Source organism: Quercus robur, chromosome 5, assembly GCF_932294415.1.
Source record: "Quercus robur chromosome 5, dhQueRobu3.1, whole genome shotgun sequence".
Lineage (NCBI taxonomy): Eukaryota > Viridiplantae > Streptophyta > Magnoliopsida > Fagales > Fagaceae > Quercus > Quercus robur.
The window spans coordinates 31,255,267-31,264,912 of record NC_065538.1 but is presented as its reverse complement, the minus strand read 5'-3'; the positions used below and the strand labels follow the sequence as shown (position 1 = coordinate 31,264,912).

The 9,646-nt window shown below is 36.9% G+C and overlaps 1 long non-coding RNA gene across 1 annotated transcript; it reads left to right on the top strand.

The window, feature by feature from the left end:
• Window positions 1-4,321: 4,321 nt before the first annotated feature.
• On the top strand, window positions 4,322-7,149 carry LOC126725792 (uncharacterized). Its single transcript, XR_007655601.1, has 2 exons — window positions 4,322-5,235; window positions 6,601-7,149. It is a non-coding gene; the product is annotated as an uncharacterized LOC126725792 (long non-coding RNA).
• The last annotated feature ends 2,497 nt before the right edge of the window (window positions 7,150-9,646 follow it).

Below are 9,646 nucleotides of genomic sequence, written 5' to 3'. Positions count from 1 at the left end.
GCTCAAACTTAATAGACCCTTTGACCATCCTCGGGCTTCTGTCTATCATTGGGCACGACCCACAGCCTAATACACTTGCTCGGTCTTCCTATCCTCACAATTATTATTATTAATACTACTATTATTATTATTATTATAGATAGAAATTTTACTCTAACTTAATTTAAGTGTATATGTGTATATGCAATGACAGAAAAATTGTCTTTGGTCCTATTAAGAAAGGCAGTATACCCAAAGTTTCTAAAGTGGAGGGAATGCCATCACTTCTCATAGTCAACAATGAGGATGAGTTTAATAGGGAGTGTAAGGAGTTGAAACAGGTATATGCAGTAGTGGTGAGGGATGTTGAGCCGAAGAAGGTTGTTGAGATACCTGAAGCAATTCAACCATTGATTAAGGAGTTTAAGGAGCTTTTTCCAGAGGAGATACTTGCGTGACATCCAGCATTGCATTGATTTAACTCATGAAGTTAGTCTACCAAATCTACCACATTATAGGATGAATCCTCAAGAGTGTTAGATTCTACAAGGGTAGGTGGATGAGCTTCTGAGCAAGGGGCAGATTAAGGAGAGTATGAGGCCATGTGTAGTATCAGCATTATTAACACCGAATAAGGATGGGAGCTGGCATATGTGTGTGGATAGTTGAGCCATCAACAAGATTATAGTCAGGTATTGATTTCCTATTCCTCGACTAGATGACATGTTTGATATGTTAAGTGGGTCCAAGTATTATACCAAGCTAGATCTCAAGAGTGGGCATCACCAAATTCGGATCCAACCTGGAGATGAGTGGAAGACAGCTTTTAAGACATAAGAGGGATTGTATAAATGAATTGTGATGCCTTTCAGACTGTCCAATGTTCCCATCACTTTCATGAGGCTTATGAATCAGGTATTGAAACCATTTATTGGGAAGTTTATGGTACTTTATTTTGATGATATCTTGATTTACAGTAAGATAGAAGCAGCTCACTATAATCATGTATGAGAAGTATTGATAGTGTGTGCAGGCCAATGAGTTGTATATCAACTTGAAGAAGTGCAACTTCTTGAATGATAAGTTGCTGTTCTAAGGGTATGTAGTTAGTGTGGATGAGATTCATGTTGATGAGGACAAGGTCCGTGCAGTCAAAGAATGGCTAACCCCAAAGACAGTGAGTGATGTACAAAGTTTCCATGGGCTGGCAACCTTCTATTGAAGGTTTGTTCAAGATTTCAGTAGCATAGTAGCCCCTATCATTGAGTGTTTAAAGAAGGGGAGGTTCTCATGGGGAAGGGAGGTAGAACAGAGCTTTGCCTTGATCAAGGACAATTTGAGCACCGCCCTAGTTTTGGCATTGCCCAAATTTGATAGGGTGTTTCAGGTGGAGTGTGATGCATCTGTGGTCGGGATAGGCGCTGTTCTTTCATGAGACAATAGATTAGTAGCATTCTTTAGTGAGAAAGTTTGTAAAGCTTGAAGTAAATGATCGGCCTATGAATTGGAGTTATTTGCTATAGTACGAACTCTTAAGCATTTGTCATATGATAAATAATTTGTTCTCAGAATACTGGTTTATATATGCATTTACCAGTTCCATAAACACCATAGGAGGATTTGTCTATGGATTTTATACTGGGTCTTCCTCGAATCTAGTGAGGTATAGATTCTGTTTTTGTTGTGATTGACAGGTACTCGAGGATGTCCATTTCATAGCATGCAAGAAGACTTCAGATGCTACTTGAGTGGACAATCTGTTCTTTAAAGAAGTTGTGCATTTGCATGGAGTGCCAAAGTCCACCACCTTTAACCATGATACCAAGTTCATCAGTAACTTCTAGCGGACCTTGTGGAAGCGTTTTGACACTTCTTTGAATTACAGCAGCACTAGTCATCCTCAAACTGATGGCTAAACAAAAGTGGTTAACCACACTTTGGGGAATCTGATCTGGTGTATCTCAGGAGTGAAGTCCAAGTAGTGAGATCTAGCACTGTCCCAAGTAGAGTTTGCTTACAACAGCTTAGTCAGCAGAAGCATCGATAAGTCTCCATTTGCCACCGTCTATTGCATTCCTCCAAAACATGCTTTGAACTTGGTACCTTTACTTGAGCTTCTAGGGGTGAGTCAAGCTGCAGAGAATATGGCTGATCATATTGAGGCCATGCAAGAGGAGCTGAGACAAAAACTTGAAACTACAAATGCCAAGTACAAGGAAGTTGCTAATAAGAAGAGGTGTGAAAAGATCTTCAGTGTTAGGGATGTAGTGCTGGTCTAGCTTAGAAAGGAGAGGTTTCCCGTGGGTGCCTACAACAAGTTGAAGAACAAGAAATATGGGTCATTCCATCAAGAACGCATCATGTGTGCTTTCTTCAGAATTTCGACATCAGAAGGTTACCTCTATTTTATAATCTTGATAACATGAAAATTCTCTTTCAACTTTGTCAAAAATGGCATACCAAAACAAAATTGTCTGTAATGAGTTTTTAAAATAAGGCACAACATGTATGGAGGAAAGGGAAAAGAGTAAAGTAAAATTATATTGATAATATAGATATTTGCTTATTATTTTACTAAATCAATATTTGCTTTTGTCAGTGTTCTTTTCGATGGAATCATATCGTTCTAGTAAGGGACAGAGCTAGGAATTGGAATGTGTGGTGGTTTTGACGCCTGGCTTTGCTGTTTAGCTGCTAAGAATTTTTTTTTGTTAGTGTCTTTGATGCATACTATTAGGTAAGGACAAAATTATTTTTTTTTAAAATTTTAAAGTGTTGGGTTATTTGTTTTAGATAAAATTGGTTGATTGAGTTTAATTTTTTATTTTTATGTTTGCTATTGGTAATTTTTGGTACTGGGCTAATTTTTCTAGGATTGTATACTTTGTTTTAGATTTTAGAACTATAAATTTTTCATAGCCTTTGAAAGGAAGAAAATTGCTAGAGCTATAATTATTTATTTATTTATTTAAAATTGTTGATGCAGTTAATGGTTATTGTTATGTAAAAAAGTGATGTAAGTAATGAGCCAATATGCAAACCAATAAAAATTTGCTATCACAACAGTTTGTAAAAAAATTGTAGAAAAGTTTGTGGTTATAAAATTACTCTCAAAATAATTAATAATATTGTTAAGGAGGGTAAAATATAATTTTATAGAACAAAATTGCTAAAATTAATACCTATATATATTAATAATTAAAAAAAGAAAGAAAGTGGAGGCTCCGTCCTTGGTTCTAGCTTTCGCTAGAATTGCAAAAGAAAGAAATTTATTAGATACTCTGGGAGTATACTCCCTCACTCTCACATGGGGGTGGACCTCATGAGACTCATTCCAATGTAAGAGGGAGAGAGTATACTTCTAGAGTACCCAATAATAACCCGCAAAAGAAAATGAGGCAGCCATTATTTGAGTAGAAAAATGCCACTATTTTCTCTTATACACTATACAATGTGACGTTGAATAAATAAATTCTACTATAATTACTGCTTAAAAAAAAAAGAAAAAAAAAAAAAAACATAAAACATGCCTATGTATAGGAGTTACTGTATCATGTCGCTGTAACCCAGTTCCGAATTCCGATCCCTAACCTTTTGTAACGTAATTTACAAAATATCGGCAAAGGTATTGGTTAATAGGTTGGAATTAAAAAAAAAATACTTCTATGTATTATTTCTGAGGGTTAAACTGCTTTTGTGCCCAGTAGCTTGATAACTGATAATTTAGTGGAGGTGTGTCTTTGCATTCTATGAAAAACTTCCATGTATTATTTCAGTTCCAATACTACAGTGATATTAGTACTTTTTGGGGTGCTTCTAGTTCAGGCTACTTTGAGAAGTATCTAGGCTCACCTCCTGTGATTGGTCGAGGGAAAAGGAAAGCTTTGGAGGATATTAAAATTTGAATCTAGGATAAAATCAAAGGGTGAAACTTTGGAAGAAGAAATATATTTCTTCTGCTGGTAGAGGGCTGTTAATTAAGAGTGTAGCCCAAGCAATCCTGACTTATGCTATGTATGTGTTTGGATTGGGCTGAAAGCTGCGACTGCGTTTCAGCTTTCGCGTTTTGCCTTTTTTTTTGGTCAGCCGCAACATTTGACTAAGTCTTTTGTGAACAGTACACTCGTATACTGTTCACAGGTCCTACAAATTACACTTTTCAATAACTTTTTCATTAAAAATGGATCTCACAGTACTATTTACATATTTAAAAATTATTTTGTTGTAGTATTTTCAGTTTCAGCAAAAATAAGCTCAATTCAAACGGACCTTACAAGTAGCTTTTCCTTCCCAAATTATTTATGTAGAGTTAAATGCAATGATGAGCAAGTTTTGGTGGGGATAATAGAGTGGTAAGAGATTGGTTGAGCTGGGACAAACTAGGCATTGGGTTTAGGAATCTGCCTTTGTTGCCGAAGCAAGGGTGGCGCCTAATCCAAAACCCTTAACATGCATCATATGCTTGGTATAGTATTGCACAGGCCATGGATGTGATTAGAAAAGGTTCAAGATGAAGGATTGGGAATCGAGACTCAGCGTGTGCCTGGCAAGACAAGTGGATTCATCAACCTCATACAGTATTATCTCTCCACCGAAAATTATTTTGAAAAATTCTTATGTGAATGAGCTTATTAACCCAGATTCTTATTGCTGGGGTGTGGACTTAATTGATCAAATTTTCTTGCCCTAGGAAACTATTCGGATTAAAAGCATCCCTTTAAGTTCAAATAGAAGGGACGACAGACTTTTTTGAGCTGGAACTGCGTGGGGGCATTTTTACAGAAAAGAGTGCAAATATGATATGTTGTAGCAGATGAAGCCCCCAAAAAGGGGAGCTTGCCAAAAAATCATACCTACACGAACAAAACTCTTTGAAAAATGCATTATTTCCAGCTATTCGTGTGGGATGTGTTCAGCGGAGCCAGAAACTCTGCATCATTTACTGTGGAGCGGCTCTTTTGTGAGATTTTTTTTTTTCTTTTTTTTGAGATTGATATAGGCATTACAGGATGGATTGAGAGAGTTGCAACTTAGGGAAGATTTATTATTTAGATGCTGAGAGAAAAACATCGCTGACAGTAGAAATTTTCTTCACTGGAGCCTGATATTGTGGAATTGTTGAAATGAATCTCGCCTAAGGGAATCCACGTGAACTCCAGAACAAACTTTCCACAAAGCCACAAGGGACGCACTGGAGTTCACTGAAGCCAATCAAGCTGCCCTTGGGCACCCTCCCCTTCTATCCAGTTTTCAAGGGTGAGTTTCTACCCATGGGTTCCTCTTCTAATAGATGTAGCAATTTTGTATTTATGCTGTTTTATTTACGCCTATAAATCCCTTCTCCATTTCTTCAGTGAATTTATCCAAATCCTGGAATCTCCCTGGCTCAAATTCATGCTCTCTACTTCCATTTATATCATAATAAGCCACCAGTTACATGTTTCATTTAGCTGCTCTTGAGATGTGCTTATGCAGGTATTTCATTGGCTAATTGAATTAGCCAATACATTGAAGACACATCTATGTTTTTCATTTTTCAAGGATTGACTCTAAGCCCATTTTATTGTTCTTCTATATATATGATAATTAGAAATTCAAATTACTCTTATAGGCCGGACAAATCAAGGTTTGAAAGAGTTCCGTAGATACTTCCTGTTGGATACACAAAAAATATTTAGGGGAGTAAAATAAGGGGACTTTGGAAAATGTAAACTTGCAATTCTAGATTTTAATGCAAATGTTCCAATATTGCTGAGAAATGCTGCCCTTATGCATCAAATCTGAAAATCGAAATTGGATATGCGTTAAGAGTGTGGCCCTCATGCATCAATTCTAGATTTTAATGCAAATGTTCCAATGGTGCTGAGAGATGCTGCCCTTATGCATCAAATCTGAAAATCAAAATTGGATATGCGTTAAGAGTGTGGCAGAGGGCAGGAAATGACGGGATTTATTTATTTTTTATTTGCTACATTGCATGCTGCCCCATAACAAATCTTCTCCTTTTTGTTCAGTCAGTAAAAAATGGGTTTTCCCCTGTAAAATATTATATTGCTACAGCTGTTACTGCTAATTGGTTGTAGCAAATTTGTAGTTTCTGATGTTGAGACCAAAATTTTTCCATGGTAGGTGTGATGTGATAATTTTTATGGGGGGTGGTAGGAGATAAAGAGAAGATTGTGGGTGGTCCCACTATGTATTGATGTAATAAATCTACGGGTTTAGCTTAGCAATCAAGAATGTCTTAATCAAATAGGTCAGAAGGAAATATGGTGAATGTGAGTCTGAGAAATGCTCTTCCTGTCATTCAACTCAGGAAAGTCGCACTAGCAAAATCTCAAAACGCAGAAAGAAATGAATCCAGAGAGCCCTCACCTTTATCAAATATCTTTGCCTTTTCTTTTTCCCAGTTTATAAAACTATATATGCCAGTCAGCTTCAGGTGCTTTGGGGCGCTTTTCTTGTTCAAATTCACATGATTTCTCATCTGATTCGACACCCTGAGCTTGATAAAAATATTTCCAGTTAAGTCATAAAAGTTGATGCGACTGAGGCACATTTTTTTAAAAGTTGATGCGACAGAGGCACATTTTTTTTACATATTTCCTGCACTGCTTCCAGCTTTATTTAGCTCAGCAAGGCGCTTTTGTTTGGCCTCATTCTCAATCTGCCTCTGGTACTCCAAATGCTCTTCAAGCATTCTTTGCTCTTTCTCCTCTTCAGATGTAAGTTTCCTTTCCTGTTGCTCCAAATCGTCAGTGGTTACCGGATCCACGATCTCAGGATTAGGACGATCATCTCCGTCATGTGCAGCTGGAAAGGAACTGAAGCACAGAACAGGAGAAAATATAATGAGCTTTATTTGAGCCTAGGGATTGAGAGAACATACTGCCAAAGATATATGCAATTCCAGTTTACATATGTTATAGTCAATGACAATGTTAAAAGTATGAACAAAGACTTATATTTGCTGCACATTTTCCTGCAGCTCCTCGCTACCTCCAGCTGCCTACAATAAGCAAATTGTATATAATTGGGAGTTTGGGACATTTATTTTCATAATAGATTTTCTATATTTTGTGGGAACTCAGAACTCTCAGCATATCATGTATCTTTCTTTCTTTCTATTTTGAAAAGCTACTTGTTTTATCAACCACGATCTTAGCTGTATTCCTGTCTCTAGTTTCTTAATTTATTAGTCATATGCAGTAATTGCATTCCTTTTTTTTGGTAACAGAAAAAAAAAGTTTATCCAGATCTGCTGTAATCAGTATAACGAAGCTGCCTGAATTTTGTTTAACAATTAACAGTTCAAACCCTACGCAGAGGCTGAGACTAAGGCAAAGTATGAAGGAAAGACAATTGAGGTTTACAATTCTCTGCATATTTTATATGCAATTAACTAGCTGTTGTGATAATCTCTTTCAGTAAGTGTCTGCATTCAATGTTTGTTGTATTTTAAATGTATTAGACAGCTCAATTTATTACTCTTTCAGATCCTTATTTACTACTATTCATGTAACCATGATCTGCATTTTCCTAACTTGGTTCCTCTAAAATATCCGTTTCTTTTACACTATCTTCCGGTTTTGTTTCACCTTTTAACTCTAGTTCCTCCATATCTTAAGTTTTTAGAATCCAATTCAAGTATATTTCTACAATTTCTGTCATCTTATGTTAATATTTTACATGTTTCCCACTTTTAGTTCCTGCCCCTTCTCCATTTTTTTCGGTGAATTTATATAAATGTAGATTTGGACAACTGTTAACTACCATAAAGAGGAAACAGAAAAATAACCAGTATATAGCAACTTTAATTCCTGTGTCTTTCTGTGATCCTTTTTCTTCTTTTTAGTCTTGGATTTTCCCTGTCCTTGTCTTGCCCCACCTCCTCCTTTGTGAGTACCCTTTGTCACTAAGAACAAGTGCTGTCAACAACGCTTCGCTTGCAGCATTAGACTTCTTTTCAGCATCTTTGTAAACCATATCCTCCAGGCGTGCCTATAGAAAAATAATTTTACTCTAAAAACATTAAATCATAGAAAGGCAAGAAGGTAACTGTATAGAATTTTCAACAAAACGGCAAGGAGAATCCAACTCAAACCTGCATTAATGACTTCAGCAGGGGCACCATAATTGATCGGTAGTCATAAGCAGTTACTGAATCAATTTTGTTCCCCGTCTGTTGCATAGCAATAGAAGTTGTCCTGATTATAGCATCAAATTTGTAAAGCTTCAACAACAAACATAAAGATTCAATCATCCTATAGAATATAACAGTTCATCAAGCAACACATTTAATTTTACAACAAACAACTTGGAAAATTTCACATGTACATAAATTTGGCTATAACATACCTTTTCATCCATCTCATTAATCTGATTCGTGATCGCCAATTTTATTTTGTTGTCCTCCACTTGTTCTTCTCTCAAAAGATCTAATATCATATCTGACTCAAAAGTATCACAATTTGTCCTTTCAATCTCTCTCTGTCTTTTTAACAAGAGATACTCGTAACTCAATGGTTTGTATGCGGAAAACTGTTTTCTTCTCTTATCTTCTTCAACACAGATAGTCTCTAAATTCTTCCACAGCTTAATGTCTCTCAAACACCCTATTTTTTTTTTTTCTCACATATGCTCTGCATCCGGTGAAATTTAGCCTCATAGATCTTGAAAAACTCCATCGCTTGACTTCTACTTGTTTCCCTAAAATGAGTCCATTGCTTTAATTGCTCCCCAATACTAATATTAGTACCACCCTTCATTAACCAATCCACAATAGCATCTTTACACTTATCATCATTTAATACCATTTCATCATCAGCACTAGAAGTAACAGCAGCTCCATCATTCGGCACCACCAGCTCTCCACGTAACATTCTCTTGTCAAAAACTACACAAGAGAAGTCCTCATTGAATACAATCTTCTCATGATTATCAACACAAGCCACAAGGCTCACCTCTGGCCTCATCCTTCTCAAGACTCTCGCAGAGACACTGTAACCCGCAAATACTGTTGAGATCATCCAAGAACTTGGACACACGATTAAGCTCTGGGATGTCAAGAAAGCATGCAGAGAGTAGTGTGCGGTTCATCCAGTGTTTCTTAAGCAGCTGTTCTGAGATTCGCTTCTTAAGCATTTCCATTGTCAAGTCCATGAACGCTGAAAGATGACGACTTGAAACAAAGCATCTAATCTTCAAGAACAACAATAACTTTACTCGAATTTTATTAATGATCACGTGACGCCTGCTATCCTTGCAGTAAGGCCATTCCTTCTGGTTCATGAAAACTTTTCACTCATCTAGGCCATCACCTCCACGCTCGTTTCTTGACAAATGTTCCATCATTTTTACAGTGGCGGCCACATCCACAGGTCTCCATTTGTGGGATTCAACGGTGTCATGGACTAAATCAAATACAACGTCTGATTCGACTGATAACTCATCGGGAAAGGTCCCTAAATGCGTGCTCTTTATATGCTCCGCATTGGATTTGACGTCAAAAAACCGCTGGCTGCAACAACACTGAAAACTTCCAATTCTTTGCCTCCTTAACATACTCCACTGCCTCCATGACCACAGCCTCAGCCACAGGTGATTTAATATCCTTGGCAAAATGCAGTGTAAGGTCTTTTATTCGAATCCTCAACAATTCTTTCTT